This window comes from Castor canadensis, chromosome 6 (assembly GCF_047511655.1).
Source record: "Castor canadensis chromosome 6, mCasCan1.hap1v2, whole genome shotgun sequence".
Lineage (NCBI taxonomy): Eukaryota > Metazoa > Chordata > Mammalia > Rodentia > Castoridae > Castor > Castor canadensis.
Genome location: NC_133391.1, coordinates 103,962,995 through 103,982,186, shown reverse-complemented (window position 1 = coordinate 103,982,186; position 19,192 = coordinate 103,962,995). Strand labels below are relative to the sequence as shown.

At 35.1% G+C, this 19,192-nt stretch overlaps 1 long non-coding RNA gene across 3 annotated transcripts in view; it reads left to right on the top strand.

Moving 5' to 3' along the window:
* The window catches only part of LOC109695252 (uncharacterized), a 220,695-nt gene extending 202,999 nt beyond the window's left edge, over positions 1 to 17,696 (top strand). For all 3 annotated transcript variants that reach the window (XR_012449116.1, XR_012449117.1, XR_012449120.1), the window contains 3 exons: positions 11,803 to 13,113; positions 14,579 to 14,636; positions 16,393 to 17,696. This is a non-coding gene — a long non-coding RNA (uncharacterized lncRNA). The remainder of the gene's footprint in view (positions 1 to 11,802; positions 13,114 to 14,578; positions 14,637 to 16,392) is intronic.
* The last annotated feature ends 1,496 nt before the right edge of the window (positions 17,697 to 19,192 follow it).

Genomic DNA, 19,192 nt, shown 5'->3' with positions numbered 1-19,192 from the left:
AAGTTTAATTACAAGTTGTTTTATGTCATTTTCTCTTGGGGATATGTTTTCCAAAAGATACGCAGGAGGTTCATATGTACACACATCTCATTATTTCTCAGTAGGATTCATGTTTGTGCCACCTACTCATGAGTGGAAACACATACTCTAATGCCTTTGATTTAGGCTTGTACTAGGCTTTTATAACAATATAATTCTTATTTTGCTACATGGTTCTGTAGGCTGTTTCAAAATGAGTTTCCAAATTGCCAAAAAAACAAACCACCCAACCAAAAACCCTTAATGACTCTCAACAGTTTCTTTGACATATTTAAGCAAAATATTCTGTTCCCTTCAACAAAAAGGCACAAAATTTTGGGTTTGGGTTCGAATTACATTTGGCCAGCAGCTGCTTATAAAATTGAGCAGCAGACACTGCAATAAAAACAGATTATATGTGGATTCTATTTCTTTCCTGGACAGCCTATCTTGTAAATATTTGCTTTTACCATCAGCATAAGAGAGGAAAGCATTAGCTTGCATCCACAATTTAGAAATGGCTTTGGAAAAATTGTAAGGTAATCATACAAGGACCCCATAATGTGCCCCTTTTAATTTCTTTGATTAAAATATTGAAAAATGCTATGTTTGGTGGTAAAAAAATCCTGTTTAGACATTTCTGAGCAAAAGGAGAAACTAGCTCTGTTTTAGGCTCACTGGGCTATAGGTCTGTAGTTACTTTATTCCAATGAGACTTTAACTTGGACGAGGACAAAAAGTATCTGAAAATATGTATAATGCCATAATTCCTGAAAAATGGGGGTTTTGAATTTTTGACAAGGGCAGCAACATTGAATCATATTTCCTGGGATTTTCTGATTACAGTTAAAACATGTCAGTGGCTTCCTGTTGCTCTTGGGGTTTGGTCCTTAACAGAGCACACAAGGCTCGGGAGGAGCTGGCCCTTTCCCAGCCCTCTTCACTCATCTCTGAGGGCATGTGCCTGTCCTTAGCCTCTACCCACACAGGCTTCCTTTCAGTTCTCCTATCTGCCAAAGCTGCCTCTCATAGTAGCCTCATTGCTCAGGCTGTTTCCTCTACTAGAAGGGCTTTCTGTGCCTCCTCTTCTGTTACTCAATTCCCTCGTTGTTCCTACCTTAGTCTCCATCACACTCTCTTCCTATCACCCTGTGTCTTCTTTTAGCATTTACCACAGTTGTCATTCTTCATTACTATAGGTCTTTCTTTTCCAATGTACCCAATGCACTGTGAGCGTGTAAGGCTGTGAACTCTGTTTTATTCACCACAGTAACACCAACAGTGGGCCTGCCACACAGTAGGCACCAAAACATTTACTGAATTACCAAAAGAAAGACTACTACTCCATCACTATATTTCAGGTCCCAGTAAATTTAACAAAATTTCCTTGCCATACAAACTACAAGTTACTGCTGATTATGTACTACCCACTCTATTTTATACTCAGGACACACAAGAAAAAAATATTTTTCTTGTCCGATGACATCCTTCATCTCTGAAAAGTGTTATACAAAAATAAAATATTTTTAAATCTACTTCACCATCCCATTTTGTATAAAATAATCATAAATAACCCCCTCTGAAGGTTATTTCCCTCAAGTAACTTGGCAAACAATGACCCTGTAACAACAATAGAAAAACACTGTTTCGTTTTAGGAGCCTTGCCTTCATTTCTCTAGGCATTGCGCTAAGTCCTTGGTGCTCCAGGGGCTGTTTGCCAGCTAGAAATGAGTGATTCTAACCTGATGCTCTCAGAAAAGTCCTGTCAAGCCACTTCCTCTAAGTACTTACCTTGTCTAGTTAGCAAAGGTCATCTATTCAAAATAAATAAAGAAAAAAAGAAAGAAAGAAAATGAAACGAAGTGCTATTGCAATGATCTAATCTGGCAAAGAGGGATTACCTATAATCCTTACTTAGGAAAAAGCTTGTTCTGCTCTGGCTTGGAGCAGACCCACATTTCCACATGTCACTCTGTCAGCCTTCCTTATTATTGTCACTGCAGTTATCAGCATGGTCCATGTGTTTCTATCTTATCTTACCTCCCTCTCCCTGTCCTTATCCATTTGGAACCACTACCTAGGATCCCTAGCCCTAGAGTGGACTGAGTGGCTACTTTTCTGAAACCAGCTGGATGTAATCAAGAGAACAGAATAGGAGCCCTTTGCCTTTCTTACTTTAGAAAAAGCTCTTGGAGGCTTAGCTCCCAATTCTTAGGTTATTGTAAAAACTCCTTGCGTTGTCAAAGGGGAGAGTCAGAGGCGCAGAAACAAAATTGTCAAAATCTGTGGAAAAATAAACATGGGTTGATAGGTTTTATTGCTAATAAAACTTAACATCTTTAATTTCATATTCCAAACCATGGGACCTTTCCAAAGCAATAAAGTGAAGTAAAGTAGACTGTCATTACATCACACTGAAGTTCAAGATGAATAATTCTTTTGTTGTCTGATTTAGTTTTCATATCTCCTGCTTCTGTGCTTGCAGAAAATAGAAACAAAGCTGTTTGTATGTTTAGAAAATTTCAAGATGGCCACTGTCATCTAAGTTAGGATTTTTGGCTTATTTCCAGTATGTGTGAAGCTCTGGTCCTTTCTTTAATAACAATAACAACAAATGCAAACCTAAAACAGTTTTGGTCTTGAGTTTGCATTCCATCCATCTTTTTTGAAATTTTAAAACATCTGGTTTTAGGGGAAAAATATCAACTTCAACATATTTGGAGAGAAAAAGGCAGCCCACAAAATAAATCAGGGTCAAGTGTTTTTGTTTCACGGGTAATTATACAGCAGTCTGATTTATTAGTAAATCTTGCATCACATTTGCTTATAGCCACAACTATTGCAATTGTTCTTATGCTCTCGTTGGAAAGTGCCTAAATTATGGGTTTAGAAAAATAAGGAGCAAACAATTGTGGCAAAGAATATGCCATGTGGACTTGTTGTACCTTGATTCCCTAAATTTTCCATCTTGCAGATGAAGTGTTGTCTCTCTTATTTATTTTCCCAATTAATTCATGATTTTTTTTTTTTAACCAAGAGTTACTTGGAAACAAAAAGACGCCTACAGTAAATTATTGAAAAGAAAATGCTTGCTAGTTTAATTGAAGAGCAGATGGTCGGCTCCAAGGGTCTTCTTACTGTGTTTCAATAGCACAGCAAGGAAGAGTGGGACAGGTTGCAGTGGCCCTTTAAGCTAACACAAACAATGCGGGGGAGGATGAGGCTCTGGATTTTGAGAAAGCCAACTACTTTGAGACTTTAATTAGAGCTCAGAAGACTCCTTAGCTTCTCCTTTCAGGAAAAAGAGCTGACAAAGGATCTTTAAACAAGTCTTCATGAGGACATAGACCTGATCTTCGCTTTTTTCTCAGGGCACTGCATACTAGTCTTATCTGGTCTGGTAATGTTCTGTTATTATCTAACTACTGAATGCTTCATTGCTTCCCCAAAGAGCCCCAAATTTCAGTTTTTGTAGAAAATGAAAAAGGTTCCTCTGCTACTCTGCCATTTCATACTTTTCTTATGTCACGCTTAATGGTTTCTCTTTGGTAAATTTGTACCTGTAAATGTTATTTAACCTTTTCTTTCTGTCAGTTAAATTAGATACAGCACTGTCTATAGCTGTGTCACCCTGAATGTGCCTGAGCTCAGAACCTAATCAGGGTTGGGCCTGGTTGGTACTTGGATAGGAGACTTCCTGGGAATACTGGCTGCTGTAAGCTTTAAAAAGAAATTAGATACAGCATCATCATCATAGGCAATTTATTCCTGTTATAACTTAAAAAATAAAAATTAGGCAGCAATAGCACAATGCCGTTCATCTGTAAAATACCAAAACCAAACTCAACCTGGGTGTGTTATCAAATTCTGTCTTTTGCTTACATTGGAATAAAATATCAGATAATTGCTAAAAAAATCTACAAGTGAATAAAATCAGGAGAAACACAACAAAAATTTTAAATTAGAAATGCTTATAGTTTTACTTATGAACTTGGTGCCCAATAATCAATTAGAACTTACATATTTATGTTTGTTACAATTCTAACAAACTTGGCTCTCTCAGTTTCTCTATTGCAGCAATTTATACATTGTGATTAAAAGAAAAAACTTGACATGAGAGCATTGATAGCAAAAAGAAATTATAGTTGGCAACAAGGAAGATGGTAGAAAAGTTCTTAATGAACACAAAAGGCGTTGTAACATGGATCTATTTCATTTGGCATAAAAGTTTAGGCATCTAAAAGCTATTGTTTCTCCCAACCTCCCTGGTAATAAGAATCACCTAGGGGGCTTATTGAGCCCTTACTTCTCTCCAGTTCTTCTTTTGGAGATTCTGACTGAGTGTCTGAGATAGGACTCAGGAATCTGTACTTAGCAAATAATACAGGATTTTTTTTTTTTTTTTTTTGCAATTTTGGGAAGTATCACCCCAGGATTACAAGGGCTTTCAAAGAATTCAATAATTACTGCACAGATGATAGTCCTAAGACACTTGAAAAAAAAGCCTCAATCACATGCCTCATTTTCTGTCGAAGATGAAAAAAATGGTTTAAGGGCTGGAAATGTTCGTGGTACAACACTTACCTAGCATGCACAAGGTCCTGGGTTTTCCCTAATACCACAAGAAAACAAAACTAAAACAACAAAAAAGGAAAGAACCGTTTAATTATATTATCTAAATTTTACTACCAACAATGGTGTATGTAGAGGGGTAAGTTTCAATAAATGTACGATTCACTTTGCTGATAATGATCATTTCTTGATGAATTGTCTGTTGAGACTGAGTAGTGTATAAAGAGTTGTCCTCAACAAAGACAAATGGTTGAGATTGTAAATGACATTTGAATTAAGCGTGATAGCATTCTTCATCATTAAGCATGAACAAATGCCTATAAAAAACACTTTGTTTTATTATTTTATTAGCTTTCCATTGGTATTCAGTGGTTTTGTATGACTAGCTAGAAATAACTCAATGAATTAATGATCTAGATTAATTTATAATCACATTTTTAAATATGGCTCTGGGTTCTAATCTGAGGCTTCGTGCATGGTAGTTGTACTCTACCACCAAGTTACACCCTTAGCCCAACAATCGTATTTCAATTAATATCAACATCCGTGTGAAATAGCAAATATTATTGAGTTATAGTATTTCCTCAGAGAGGCAGAATTTCACGTTGAAGCCAGGCACCAGTGTCTCAAGTCTGTATTACTAGTTACTTGAAAGGCAGAGATTGGGAAGACTGTGGTTTGAGGCCAGACAGAAGTGGTGGGGGAGATTGTTAGACCCCAATCTCAAAGAAAAAAAGCTGGGCATCATGGTAACATGTGCCTGACATCCTAGATGGCGGGAAGCATAACAGGAGGACGTCAGTCCAGGATGGCCTAGGAAAAATGCAAGATCCTAGCTCCAAAATAATCAGACCAAAACTGGTTCGTGGGGTAACTCAAGTGGTAGAGTGCCTGCTAGCAAGCTTGAAGCCCTAAGTTCAAACCCCAGGACTGCCAAAAACATTTATTACAAGTTGAAATAATTCTTTATTTGTGCAACTATGAAATTACTAAAGTCATCTTTTAAAATCCCACCTCCTTCTTTCAATGAAAATTTCAGTACCTAATTATTGACTTACTTCAAGCACAAATCCTGCTGCCCTTCTGGAGAGTTTTAAAATCCACTTGGATGACTTGCCTATCCAAAGACCCACACTTTCAGTTCCTCACTTTTGATGTCAGTGTGACCTTTTTTTTTTAAGCCACTTCTGCTATCTTATTCCATTGCTGCATGCTGGATTTTGCTAAAATAGCAAACTTCTTCCGAAGTATTGAATTCAACAATTCCACTCGATGATGTCTAAGTTTTGTATCTCCTGTTCCCTATTTACCACACAGTTTCTGAGAAATGTGGGATGTTGTGGGCTTTGCCTCTTACATTTACCTTTCTGAATAGTTTGCATTTGTCTTCACATGCTTTCCAGTTCAACTCTGGTGCTCTATCAATAACTGTCTTGTCCCATTAATTTTTTTGGAACTAATGAGGAAATTTGAACTCAGTGCTTCATGTTTGCTAAGTGGGAGCTCCAAGCAGGTACTCTACTGCTTGAGCCACACCTCCAGCCTCCTTGATCTTCTATCATACCTTCTCTGAAAAGGTTCGATACTGGCTAAATCTAATTGGACCAATCCTAAATCAGTCCAGTTTCACACTTTGTGAAAGTCAAACAAATTTAACAACGGGTGCCACTACTAGGAATCATTTCAGTTAACATGATGATCTCCAGTTCCATCTGTTTTCCAGCAAATGGCATGATTTCATTTTTCTTAATGCCTGAGTAAAACTCCACTGTGTATATCATTCACTCATTGATGGACACCTAATTTGGCTATGGTAAATAGGGCTGCAACAAAAATGGTTATAAAGCTATCTCTGTAGCTATCTTCATAGCTATCTTTATAGCTATAAAACTATTCTTGGGAGAATCAAAGAATATGCAGAAGTGTTATGGCTATATCCCATGGGAGTTCTATTTTCTATTTTTTGTGGAACCACCATACTGATTTTCAAGTGGGTACACTAATTTACATTCCCACCAGCAGTGAGTAAGAGTTCACTCCCATCCGGAACATTTTGTTGTTATTTGTTTCCTTGATGATAAGCCCTTCTGAATGGGGTGAGGTGGAATCTCAATGTAGTTTTTGTTGGCTTTTACCTGATGGCAAAGGATATTGAACATTTTTTTCATGTATTTATTGGCCATTTGTTCTTCTTCATTTGAAAATTGTCTGCTCAGTTCATTTGCCTGTGTATCATTTAGATTGTTACTTGGGTGCTTAATTTTTTGAATTCTTTATGTATTCTGGATATTAATCCTTTATTGGATGAATACCTGGCAAAAACTCCCATTCTGTAGGCTGTCTCTTCACATTGTTTATGATTTGTTTAATTCATTATGCAGAAGATTTGTAATTTAATTATAATCCCATCTGTCAACCCTTGCTCTTATTTCCTGATCTATTAGTGTGTTATTCAGAAAGTCCTCACCTGTGAAAATATCTTGAAGTGTTTCTCCTATGTTCTTTTCTAGTAGTTTCAAAATTTTAACTTTTACATTAAAGTTTTTGATCCATTTTGAGTTGATTTCTGTACAGGGTGAAGGATAAGGAACTAGTTTCAATCCTGGCAGTACTTGCTTGGGAATAATCCTGGGTGTTATATTTTATTCTTTTAGTCTATGCATCTTATTTTGTACCAGTACCATGCTGGCTTGTTACTATTGCTCTGTAGTATAGTTTAAATTCAGGTGTTGTGATGCTATCCGCATTGTTCTTGCTTAGGATTACTTTTGCTATTTACAGTCTTTTGCATTTCCATATGAATTTTAAGATTTTTTTCTTAATCTGTGAAGAATATCTTTGGAATTTTAATGGGGATTGTATTCATAGATCCATGAACACAGGAGGTCTTTCCATCTTCTAGTGTCTCGTACAATTTTTTCAGTGCTTTATTGTTCACATTGTAGAGGTTTTAAACATCTTTTGTTAAGTTTATGCTAAGGATATTTATTGAAGCTACTGCAAATAGAATTGCTTTCCTGAGTTCTTTTTCAGTAAGTTCTTTGTTGGTATATAGAAAATATACTGGCTTTTGTATGTTGATTTTCATATCTGCTATTTTGCTGAAAGTCTATATAAGATCTAAGAGTCATTTAGTAGAATCATTAGAGTCCTTTAAGTATAGGATCATATCTACAGATAGGGAGAGTTTGATTTCTTCTTTGCCTATTTATGTTCCTTTCATTTCTTTCTCTTGCCTCATTCCTTTTGCTAAGAATTCAGTAACTATGTTGAATACGAAGGGAAAGAATGGACACCTTTTGTCCCATTCCTAATTTTAGAGGAAATACTTTCTGTTTCTCCCCATTCGGTACAGTGTTGGTGATAGGTATTCTGTCATATGTAGCCTGAAGAAAGTATAATCAAAGTACATTATACGCATGCATAGAAATAGCACAATGAATCCCCTTACTATGTGTAACTTAATACAAGCCAATAAAATAGATATACTTGAGACTGAGAAAATAAAATGGAAATCAGCCTAAAAATGAATAGTTCTTTCTGCATTGTGCTTTATTTTTCAGAAACCTTGGAAGTTGTGGAACACGAGTTTCTTTAAAACATTCCTCTTCTTGGCTTTTGAATCCTTGTCTTCTGCTTTTCTTAAAATTAATTTTCTTAGTTTTTATAGGTTCTTCTAAATGCTAGTTAAATTTGAACTTTCTCTGGTCTCAGTTGTTGGTCCTTTTCTCACTTAGTGCACTCATTTAGTACCATAGTTTCTATAGCATCTATATGGCTCTCAATGCACATCCTCAATCCCTATCCCTCTAGACAGCTTCCATCCTATATAAATCATTTTCTGTGCAGGACATGATTGGCTATCGCTGCTCACTGCCTCAGATCTCATCCATGCTTCAGTCATGCTTCACTGGTCACTGAAACAGTTTTCTAATGGCTTCTTAGCCTCTAGACTTGGCCATTCCTCATCTGTGATTCGGTCAAGATGTTTTAAAGTGCAAAGCTTATTTCTAACTCCTCTAGAAAACCTGCAGAGGCCTATGGCTTTCAAGGTACTCTATCTCAACCCATTCCAACATAATTGCTCAGATGGTTTTTCTGTGAGTTTCATGTTTTAGATGTTTTAAAAATATTTTCTTGAGTAAACCAGGCTACATACCACTTTTAGAACATTGCAGTGTTTTATTGACTGGGGCATTTTTCTACTTCTACTTCCACCCCTATACTCTTCAGATCTTAGCTTTCTTGTCTCTTCTTCCAGAAAGTTTTCCCATCACTCACTTTGGGCTAGATAATTATTCTTAATGCTCTCATAACAACTTAAATTCCCTCTCTCTTATCAGCCTCATTTGTACTTCCCATTAAACTAAAGTCTTCTTGAGAAGAAGGACTATGTATCTTGGCTATAACTATTCCCTAATATGGCACAGTCCTTGGGAGAAAATATATGCTCAATAAAGAATCATTCAGTGGATGACCATATTTTCAGATGTATGAGACTTTGTTTGAGACTGGAGGAAAGACTGGGAAGAAATGAGAAGGAAAAGCTTTTTGTTTGTTTGTTTGTTATTTACAGGTTAGATTGTTACAAATAGAGTTCCTTATTAAAGCGTACTATTTATTCCTGGAGCTTTTTGACCTGAGAGGTATTTCACAAGACTTTGCTATTGGAAGAAAATATGTATAGTTCCAGGGTGTTTTGTTCTGCATATGCAAAGTACTTCTGTTTACTTGTAGTCATTAACAAAATGTAGCATTCTTCAATGTATGATGATAAGAAGAAGCGTGCTAAAGACCATTTGTCTTCCATTATACCTCCATTCACATGAGAGCACAAGACCCCTAACTCAAATCTAACTTTCCATAGTGGGTATATGCAAGTGAAGCAAATCTGCTAAGAGAGCACAGCAAATCCTTTCCAGGTGGCATTTACCTACCTCAGGAATTTTTCCTTTTTTTCATATTTTATTTTTCTTGATAAAACATAAGTAAACATAACTGCATTTTACTAATATAAAGTGATAGAATTAAGAGGCTCAAGTAAGTTAAGTAGACTTTTTTTCTACTGGTGTTAGATGACATTATTCTTTAGTTCCTTTTTCCCTAACTTCAAATACCTTGATCAAATCTCCGTCCATACCTTCAATTTCCTCCTCCCAAGGGGGAGGGAGGAACATGTGTTTGAAAGAGTTTTATTCTTAACACAATCCATGTGACCTTCATGTCTTCTAAAATGATTTCTGGTGGGAATGCTAGTGATTTTGAGGATCACATGTAATTTCCTGCTGAGCTGTTTAGCATGTGCAAATTACCATTTGACCTCTATAGTGACATATTTGTCACAGCAATTTTCACTTCTTGTGAAACCAGTTAAACTGCCACAGTAAAAGTGATTTTAAGCAGTAATTCTTCATACAAAACCTTTCACGTGGATCTGCCACTGTGTGTTTTACTGATTGATACCTGGGCTTCGGATATTTCCTTTCATGTTGTTTTTAATAAGAAGCACAATATTTCCATAACTCATATTTGGAATGGTTCCTGGTTTTGGAAGCAGATTATTAAAGCTGAGCATATGGAGGTCTTAAAGTAGAACCTTATGGAGGGAAAACAGTTGATCAAGACTATTTTGTAGCACTTAAAAATTTAATGCATGTAAAATCTTCGTAAGTTAAAATAAGTCCAAATTAGGGAACTATCTGGCTAGGTAAGCTAACAAGCACATTGAAAGCACTTTTGTGGTTTTTATTTTTAAACAGATTATTTGCCTACTTTTAGGGGGCTCATGATTGTATTGCTTAGGAGAAGCCAATGGACTTTTCTAAAAAGAATCTTGAAAAGAAAGTTGAATTTCTAGTGAATGACTTTGCAGGTAAAATAAATATTAGAGAACAATGCAAGGCTAATCCTAACTAACTAAAGCAGGATAATGAGGATCTGATAGAAAGAACTCATTTCTCACGTATCAAAAATCTAGTGCCATCACAAGGTTTGCTTTTGATTCAAGTCAGTTTCACATATGAATTCACCTCTCTCCATGGACTTGCCAATTTTCAAAGGAATGTAATCAAAAGATTTTATATGATCTAAATGTGCACAGCATTTCCCTTTGTTTCTTCACCAAAATTTCCTGAGTACCATGTCAGCATTCTACTGTGCATTTGATATCCAGGGCCAAATATGATATCTTTAGCAGCAAAAGAAAAGGAAAATTGTAAAAAAAAAAATATATGAAAAATACTTCTGGGAAGTGCATTTAAGGTGCAATGGGAATACTGAACTAATTAGGCATTCATTAAATAAATATAGACAGAAAGAAAAATAGCATTTTCAAAAACAGAGAGCCATTTATTTGTGTGTAAGAGAACTATACTTCATTTGGTATAGTGTGATTTCAGGATTCATGTGGGGAGTGGCAAGTGATGACTAGGAAAAGACAAGCAGAACCTGCTTGTATAGTCATTTGGAAGCTGTTCACTGTTTTTACACAGACAAGTATTTTGTAGTTAGATTTACTCTTGAAAGATGCTCTGGGAGTAATGGAGCACAGACTGAAAGATGGTGGAATCACATGAGGGGAGCAGTTAGGGGCCTATTGTGCCCAAACTGATGAGACCTTTAAATTGTAGCCATACACTGAGATGGAAAGTTGGAACAAATGTGACTGATTTTTTATTTAAGGACAACATAACTGACTGAATTTTGTGAATCTTGAATATGAAGAATAAGATTTTTTGATGAAATAATTTTGTTACATTTATTTGGCAGGGAGGAGATAATAGCTGGTAATTTTACAAAAGTAAACATTTAACAATTATTTTTGATGATTTAAAATAGCCCTGACATTGAAAACAGTGGTAAAGAAGCCATAATAAAAGGACTTTGCTAAGACCTCTGTATCAGAATATATTGCCCCTCAGAGAAATATAGAGTAAAAACAAGGATCAAATCTTGTACTATTCTAGCATTTAAGTGGCAGACAAACGAGAAGTAGAAAAAATAAGGGAGAAAAGAAAAATAGAGTCAAAGACTTAGAGGAAGAATCAAGAAAATGAATAATGATAGTGAGAGGAGGGAGAATTGATGAGAAGAGAGCCAGTTGATGGCACTGTAGAAATTAGAAGGTTATTACTGTCCGGGCTGGGCTGAGGGAGTGGCTTAACTGGTGAAGCACTTGCCTAGCAAGCACACATCCATGAGTTCAACTTCCAGGACAAGAAGAAGAAGGAGGAGGAGGAGAACGAGGAAGAGGAGGAGGAGAACGAGGAAGAGGAGGAGGAGGAGGAAGAAGAAAAAGAGGAAGGTTAGTCATCACCCCTTATTTGTGGGAGAATGAGTTCCACATCTCCAGTGAATACCTGAAACCACAGGTATTTTTCCTATACTTACATCCATATGATGAAGTTTAGCTTATAAATTAGACATAGTAATAGATTTTTTTTCACTTTTTAAGGGTTTTATTGGGGTATCATTGATATTTAATAAACTGTAATTTAGTAAGTTTTGACAAGTGTATATACCTATAAAACCATCAGCACCATCAAAATAATAAATATATCCATCAGTCCCAGAAGTGTTCCCCTGCCCTAGTATGGCTCCCTCTCCTGTACAATTCTTCCTACCTCCCTGTTCCTCTACCAATTGGATTTCTGTCGCTATAAATTAGTTTACATTTTCTAGAATTTTAAATAAACAGAACTAAACCTTTTGGATCTGAATTTTTTCATTTAGCCTAATTACTTTGAAATTCATTGTATTTTATGTTTATGTATAGTTAATTTCTTTTTATGATTAAATAGTATTTTATTGAATGGATCTACCACAATTTGCTTATCTGTCAGCATCATTCACCTGTTAACAGACATTAAGACTGTGACAGTTTGGCGCTATTACAAATAAGGCTATTACGAGCATGTGTGCATAGGCCTTTTTAGGAATATTTACTTTCACATCTCTTAAATAAATGCTTGGCATAGAGTGGCTGCCTCCTATGAGAGGTGTATATGTAAGTTTTTTTGTGTGTGTGTGTGTGGTATAGGGTTTAAACTCAGTGCTTCATGCTTGCTATGCAGGCACTCACCCACTTAAGCTATGCCTCTAACCCTTTTTGCTTTGGTTATTTTGAAGAAAGAGTCTTGCTTTTTGCCCAGGCCAGTCTGTACTGAGATCTTCCTATTTTCACTTCCTGCTGTAATAGTAATAGATTAATAACACAACTTACCGTAGACATTAGTAACCTCAACATATAATTTTTCCCTTTTTCATTGATTTAAAAATTTTCACCTATTCACTTAAAGGAAGCATGCTATAGCTTTTCTTTGTCATATCCAAATTGCCACCATCACTACTTTTGTGCCTTGGGAGATTTATAAAGCCATGAATAAGGGTTACTTGCAGATAAGCACTGTGACAGCATGACAGCTGATCTGTTAAGATCATAACTATGTGACAACCATCCAGAATTGATGGAGTGTGGATACTCTGGATGAAGCAATGATGATTCACATCCCAGGCCAAATGAAGGTGAGCTGTGTGATATTTCATCATGTTACTCAAAAAGATATGCCACTTAAAAACTCAAGAATTGTTTGTTTCTAGAATTTCTCATGTAATATTTTTGTATCATAGCTGAACGCAGGTGGTTGAAACCTTGAAAAGCTAAACCATGAATAAAGGGGGGACTATTGTATTACTAATTTTAGTGATATTAGGAGCTATCAAGTTATGGAGTGAAAGTCAAAGCATAATAGATTGAAAAAAGAGAAGCATGAAAGATTTCTAAAAACCTGTTGCAGAAATTTGCCAAGAAAATGAGAAGGAATATGTTAGTTATTTGAAATGGATTTAGAATCAATGTGAGAATTTGGAGGTTATTTTTGTTAAAGTGGTGATGCAGATGGGCTATCTGAAAATATTTTAGGTGACAGGAAAGGAGACAGCAGAGAGGGAGCATTTGAACACACAAGACAAAGATGAATCTTTACAAGGAAGCAGGGAATGTGGATGTATTCTAGGAGAGGGATGACTCTTACTGGGTAGGAACTGCATTTTTCCCTCTGAGACTAAAAAGTTGATTAAAGTAGGGCACCAAAATAAGTGCGTTTATAAGTGTTTGTACATATGCGGAAACACATTTGGAAAATGAATTTCATTTCAAAATATTGCCATTTTCTCAATGAAGTCTGAGTTAACTGAGCAGTTGACTGAGGTGAAGGGGGACATATAGTTGTGAGTAGAGTGGAAACAAAATTACTAAATGTTTTAAAGAACTGTTCTGAAGAGTATAAGTAAAAGCTGATCCGAAAAATAAAATTATGTAGAGCAATGCTGAGGGACAATGAAATAATTTATACTGGACTGATCTTAGATCTGAGAAAAGGAAGAAAGGAGAGTGCCAGTACAGGTAAATTTGCAGATGTATGCTTGAGGGTGGGAGGGGCTTGTGAAGAGACAGGAGATACTGAGTAGAGGAGTTTATCCTTAACAGTCTGTAAGAGAGGAGTTGGGGGCCAAGGATATGGGTGAGACTGGTGACAGTTTTGAATAGCTACTCTAGAGGTTGGAAAGGGATTCAATTAGCAACATGTAAAGTGGTTGTAGAATTAGGATGCTAAAATGCTTCATATTGGAAAGCGTAAATGTGTAATACCACCAATCTGCCTGGTTTGTGTGTGTGTGTGTGTGTGTGTATGCATGTGCATTTTGTAAAGATGATAAGAGATCTTTGTAGGAGTGGAGAAGCAGTTGGAAATTTTAAGGAGCATATAAGTGGACAAATGTATAAGAAGTAAAGGCTCTGGTGAGGAAGAAAGATGTGAAGATGAGTTTAGGAGTTTGATGTGTTAAAACATAAGAATGAAATGGCTACTACATATTCTTCATAAATCTTAGCTTTTGGTAGGTAGTGTATCAAATTTACTAAAATTTAAAGGAATTTTAAAAGCATTAAAGATTTTATTCATGATTTGTAGTTCAATTATTCTTGCAGCCAGGGATCATGTGCTTTTGTTTCTACTGAAGTCCCTAACAGAGTTGCATGTAATAAGGTGAGTACCAATAGTGTTTTGAACTAATTCTACCCCCAAATGATTTCTGATGTCTAATTATATTCTAAGAACAAGCAATGAAAGCAGTGTTGAATATTGTGATAATTTTATATTTTTGTTTCTTTACTTTTTCTTACAAGCATGTTTGATGTGAGTTTTTAGAGAACTGATGACATGGCTGAATGGCTTTGATAATGTGTTTATCTGCAGTCTGTAGGATAATATACAAAAGTAGTGTAAGGAGAAGAAGAAACAAAGCCAAGCAGAGCTGGAATAAAAGACTGGTTGAAAGAGGACACTATGCAAGAAACCAGGTCAAACAAATTCTCATCAGCAAGCAAAATTGTTTCATTTAAAATTAAAATAATGGGTTGAAAAATTGAAGACAAGGAGAAAGCAAATGAGGAATACCAAGTCAGATCTTAAATAAAATTATCTAATAGTCTGCAGTGATTTTAAATAATCAAATGGGACTAGACTAAAATCTCCTGAATGTATCTGAATCAGAAATTGAGTTTTTCAAAGAAAGATAGCTTTGAAATTCTATATTGGACACTCAGCCCTAGACCTCTCTTAGAATTCTATAGACTGGTAAGTCTGCTACCTAGTACACATTATTACCACTTTCATTAAAAAGAGAAACAGTTATTGTTTTTGGCTTGTGATGCCAAAATACTATGCTGTTGGGTCAAAATAAATGAGTAAAGACTTCATTCTTTATTTCCTTTCACCTTATATTCATCAAGCTAGAGGAGCATTGATATCTTTTAAGTATTTGATTGTTTTTAGAGGTACTGGAGTTTGAACTCGAGGCCTTGTGCTTGGTAGGCAGGAGCTCTACTACTTGAGCCACACCACCAGTGCAAGTATTTGATACTATGAGACAAAAATGAGATAGTTTCTGTTGTTTCCATTGCAGAATGATGTGAATTCTAGTTCATGCCCTTTGGCAGCCACTTACATTTGTTGGACTCTTCAGACCCTGGTTTCTACTAACATGGTCTTTGACCTCCCAAAAGGTCAGGGTTATCTCTCCTAGAATGAACAACAGATAAGGGAAAGAGTAATGAAGAAAACAAACAATACTCTGATTCTCATCAAGGCTGCTTTGTACATGTGCTATAAAAGAAAAACACATGGTATATTTTAAAAAATTATGTCTCTGAGTCAAGGGTAATCCTTTTTTTTTTCAACAAAATTTGAATAAGAGTAGAATTTGATGTGTATTATTGTCATTATTTAGGTATGTACCTATAACCATGCGTTTTCTATCATAGAATCCTTACAGCATGTTTCAGAATTACATGGTCAATTAAGCTTGTACATATCTAAAGCGTGGTCAAATTTTAATAGTAAATTTATAACTCAGAGACTGAACCAGATGTATACTTCTTACTTTTCCTTTGCTAGACTTCTGTGAAACTTAAACAATGTTGAATGTGGAATGTTTTAGGCATTAATTGATAACTTGGTAATCAAATGCAAGCAGTGTATTTCAAACATTGTAATTGCTTTTGGGCTTTAAAAGAAGTTACTTGCAACCTAATGAATTTGACAAATGTGAGAGTATATTTTTGTATAAATATGACTTTGTTTTCAAATGAACTTTGAAACTTACCATTTATAAATATTTTGAGAGTAGTTAATTGGTTACATTTGAAGTTTTTATAACCTAGGAAAGAGTAACTAGCATTCTGTATACAATTGATGGTGAGAAGGTACCATCAAGATTCACCTCTTCTCATTCTTCCAACAGATATTTACCAAGAACTGAGTATGTGCTGAACTGGCATGCAAGATAAAAAGTTATTATAAAGAGATAATACCTTAAAAGGAATTCTGAAAAATTTTAAACAAAGGCATTGCAGTTGGAAAGAAAGAGAAAAAAAGACAAGGCTAATAATATCAAAGTGAATATTTACACTATAAGACAAAATAAAATCAGAAACAAAATATTTGGGATACAATATGAAGAACAACAGTTCCATAAGTAGACCTTTCATGAGTATGTGTTAAATGAGGAGTGAATAATCTTTTAGTTTTCATGTTTAAAGGCTTGCCTTTGGCCAACCTGACAGACAAAATCTCCCTGGTTCCTGACTGATTGAGGAAACAATGAAGAAGATGGAATTTGGGAAAGAGAGGGCATTATGAGGAAAATTACATCAAGAGAATAAGAAAATATCCTCAGGAGAAAAGAAAGCAGTAAAAATATTACTACTTTGCTAGATGTTAACTTCAAGATTATTATTTCCATATATGATTTATTTTAAGTACATGTGTCAACAAAGATAATTCATTTTAAAAAGGCTCTTAGTGGTATGAAAGTATACTTTAAAAAGCTTTTCCATTTTTGTTTGAATCTTTTAAATCTTTTTTTCTTTTAAGACAAAGGTCGAATATTTTCCCTCATGTGTGGAAGCTAGACGTAAAAGATAAATGTATACATAAATACATATATATATTTACACATATACATACATATATATATATATATATATAGAGAGAGAGAGAGAGAGAGAGAGAGAGAGAGAATGTGATAATGTTATAGTGGGTCTGTCTAAGGAACTATGGGAACAAGAGAGGAGAGACTGAATAATATTGAAATACGTTGCTTCTGTGTATGAAGAAAGTATGACAAAATGCATTGAAAGCTGTTGAGTAATAGAGCAAAGCAACAGAGAAAGAGTAAGTAATAGAGGTAATTAATCTGATTAAAGCATGATATATACATGTGTGTAATATCAAGTCAAAACCTCTTTAACCGTCAATATATACTCCAAATAAAGCACAGGGAGGTAAAAATGTCTTGTTCAGGGGAGGATACCAGGGAAAGGGGTAGGTAAATGGAGGGGGTGAAGGAGGGAAAATATGGTGGATGTACTTTGTGTACCTATATGAAAACTGGACATTGAAATTGTTTTAAGGAGGGGGAGGGTGAATAATGGACGAGATGAATCTAATTAAGCCACATTATAAACACATATGTAAATGTCATAATGAATCCTGCCATGTACAACTAATATATGCTAATAAAAAATAACCAGAGGAAAAAAAGGATACTTACCATCTTTTATTTTTGTTACATTGACTGATATTCTAATCTCTAGAGATTCTCCCAAATTGAATAACCTAATGAACTTAAAGTAGCTTTTTCTAGCTTTCTTACACATTTAAATAATTTTTATTTGCCTGGTTTTATACTGTTTGACTTTGTAGTAATGGCTAATTTTATAATCTAGTTTCTTATCTCCTTTGTTATGCTTTGTTATGTCCAGCAACCTGATCCCTATCTCTAGAAACATTCACAACAATATAAGTAATCAAAAAACCAAGAAAACAAAGTTAACATGTTACAGTAATGAAAATTATATATAAAATCATTTAGCCATGTTCTGTTCTGTGACTCATTATCCATTCATTATCACTATCCATCTCTACAGAAAATTTTCTTCTCCAGTTGAAATTCTGTACTCATTAAACACTTAACTTTTCATTCCTTCTCCCCTGTCAACTATCAATCTATTCTGTGCCTATAAATTTGACTATTTTAGGTACTTTATAATAAGTGGAATCAATCATACAATATTTATCATTTTATAATGGTTCATTTCACTGAGTTTAATATAAGTTTCATCCTTGTTGTAGATAATGTTAGACTTTCCTTCCATTTTAAGGTTCAATAATGTTCCATTTTATGTGCAGATCATATTTTCTTTATCCATTCATTGGTCAATGTATATTTGGGTTGCTTCTACCTTTTGGCTACTGTAAATAATGGTACTATGAGCATGGATATATAAACATCTGTTTGAGTTCCTGTTTTTATCTTTTAGATATATACTCAGAAGCAGTTTTCTTAACCATATGGTAGTTTTGTGTTCAATGTTTCTAGGAGTCACCATACTATTTCCACAGGGCCACACCTCTTCATATTTCCACTAGTGATGGACAAGGATTCTAGTTGCTTCATATCCTTGAAAAATATTTTTTTTAATATTGGTCATCCTAATGGGTGTGCAGTGTATCTCATATAAGTTTGATTTGTATTTCTCTAATAATTAGTGATGTTGAATATTCTTTCATGTGCTTCTTTGCCATTTGTGTATCTTCTTTGGAGAAATGCGTACTCTGGTGTTCTGTCCATATTTACCTGGGTTGTTTTAATTGTTGTTGTAGGAGTTCCTTACATATACTGGATATGCCTCCTTTATCCAATATATGATTGTCTCCCTTTCTGTGGGTTGCCTTTTAACTCTAGTGATAGTATCAGTGAATGTGCAAAAGTTTTTTTTTATTGTAAATTTTTGTGAAATCTAGTTAACTTGTTTCTTCTTCTGTTGCCTGCATTTGCATTGTCAAATCTAAGAAGTCACTGCCAAATACAATTTTGTGAAGCTTTCCTCTTATGTCTTCCAAGAGTTTTATCATTTTAATCCTTTTATTTAGGCCTTTGACACATTTTGAGTTACATTTACATATGGTATATGTTCAGGATTTGGACCTTGACCTTACACATGTCTTATTTTTTCCATATAGATATTTGGTTTTCTCAG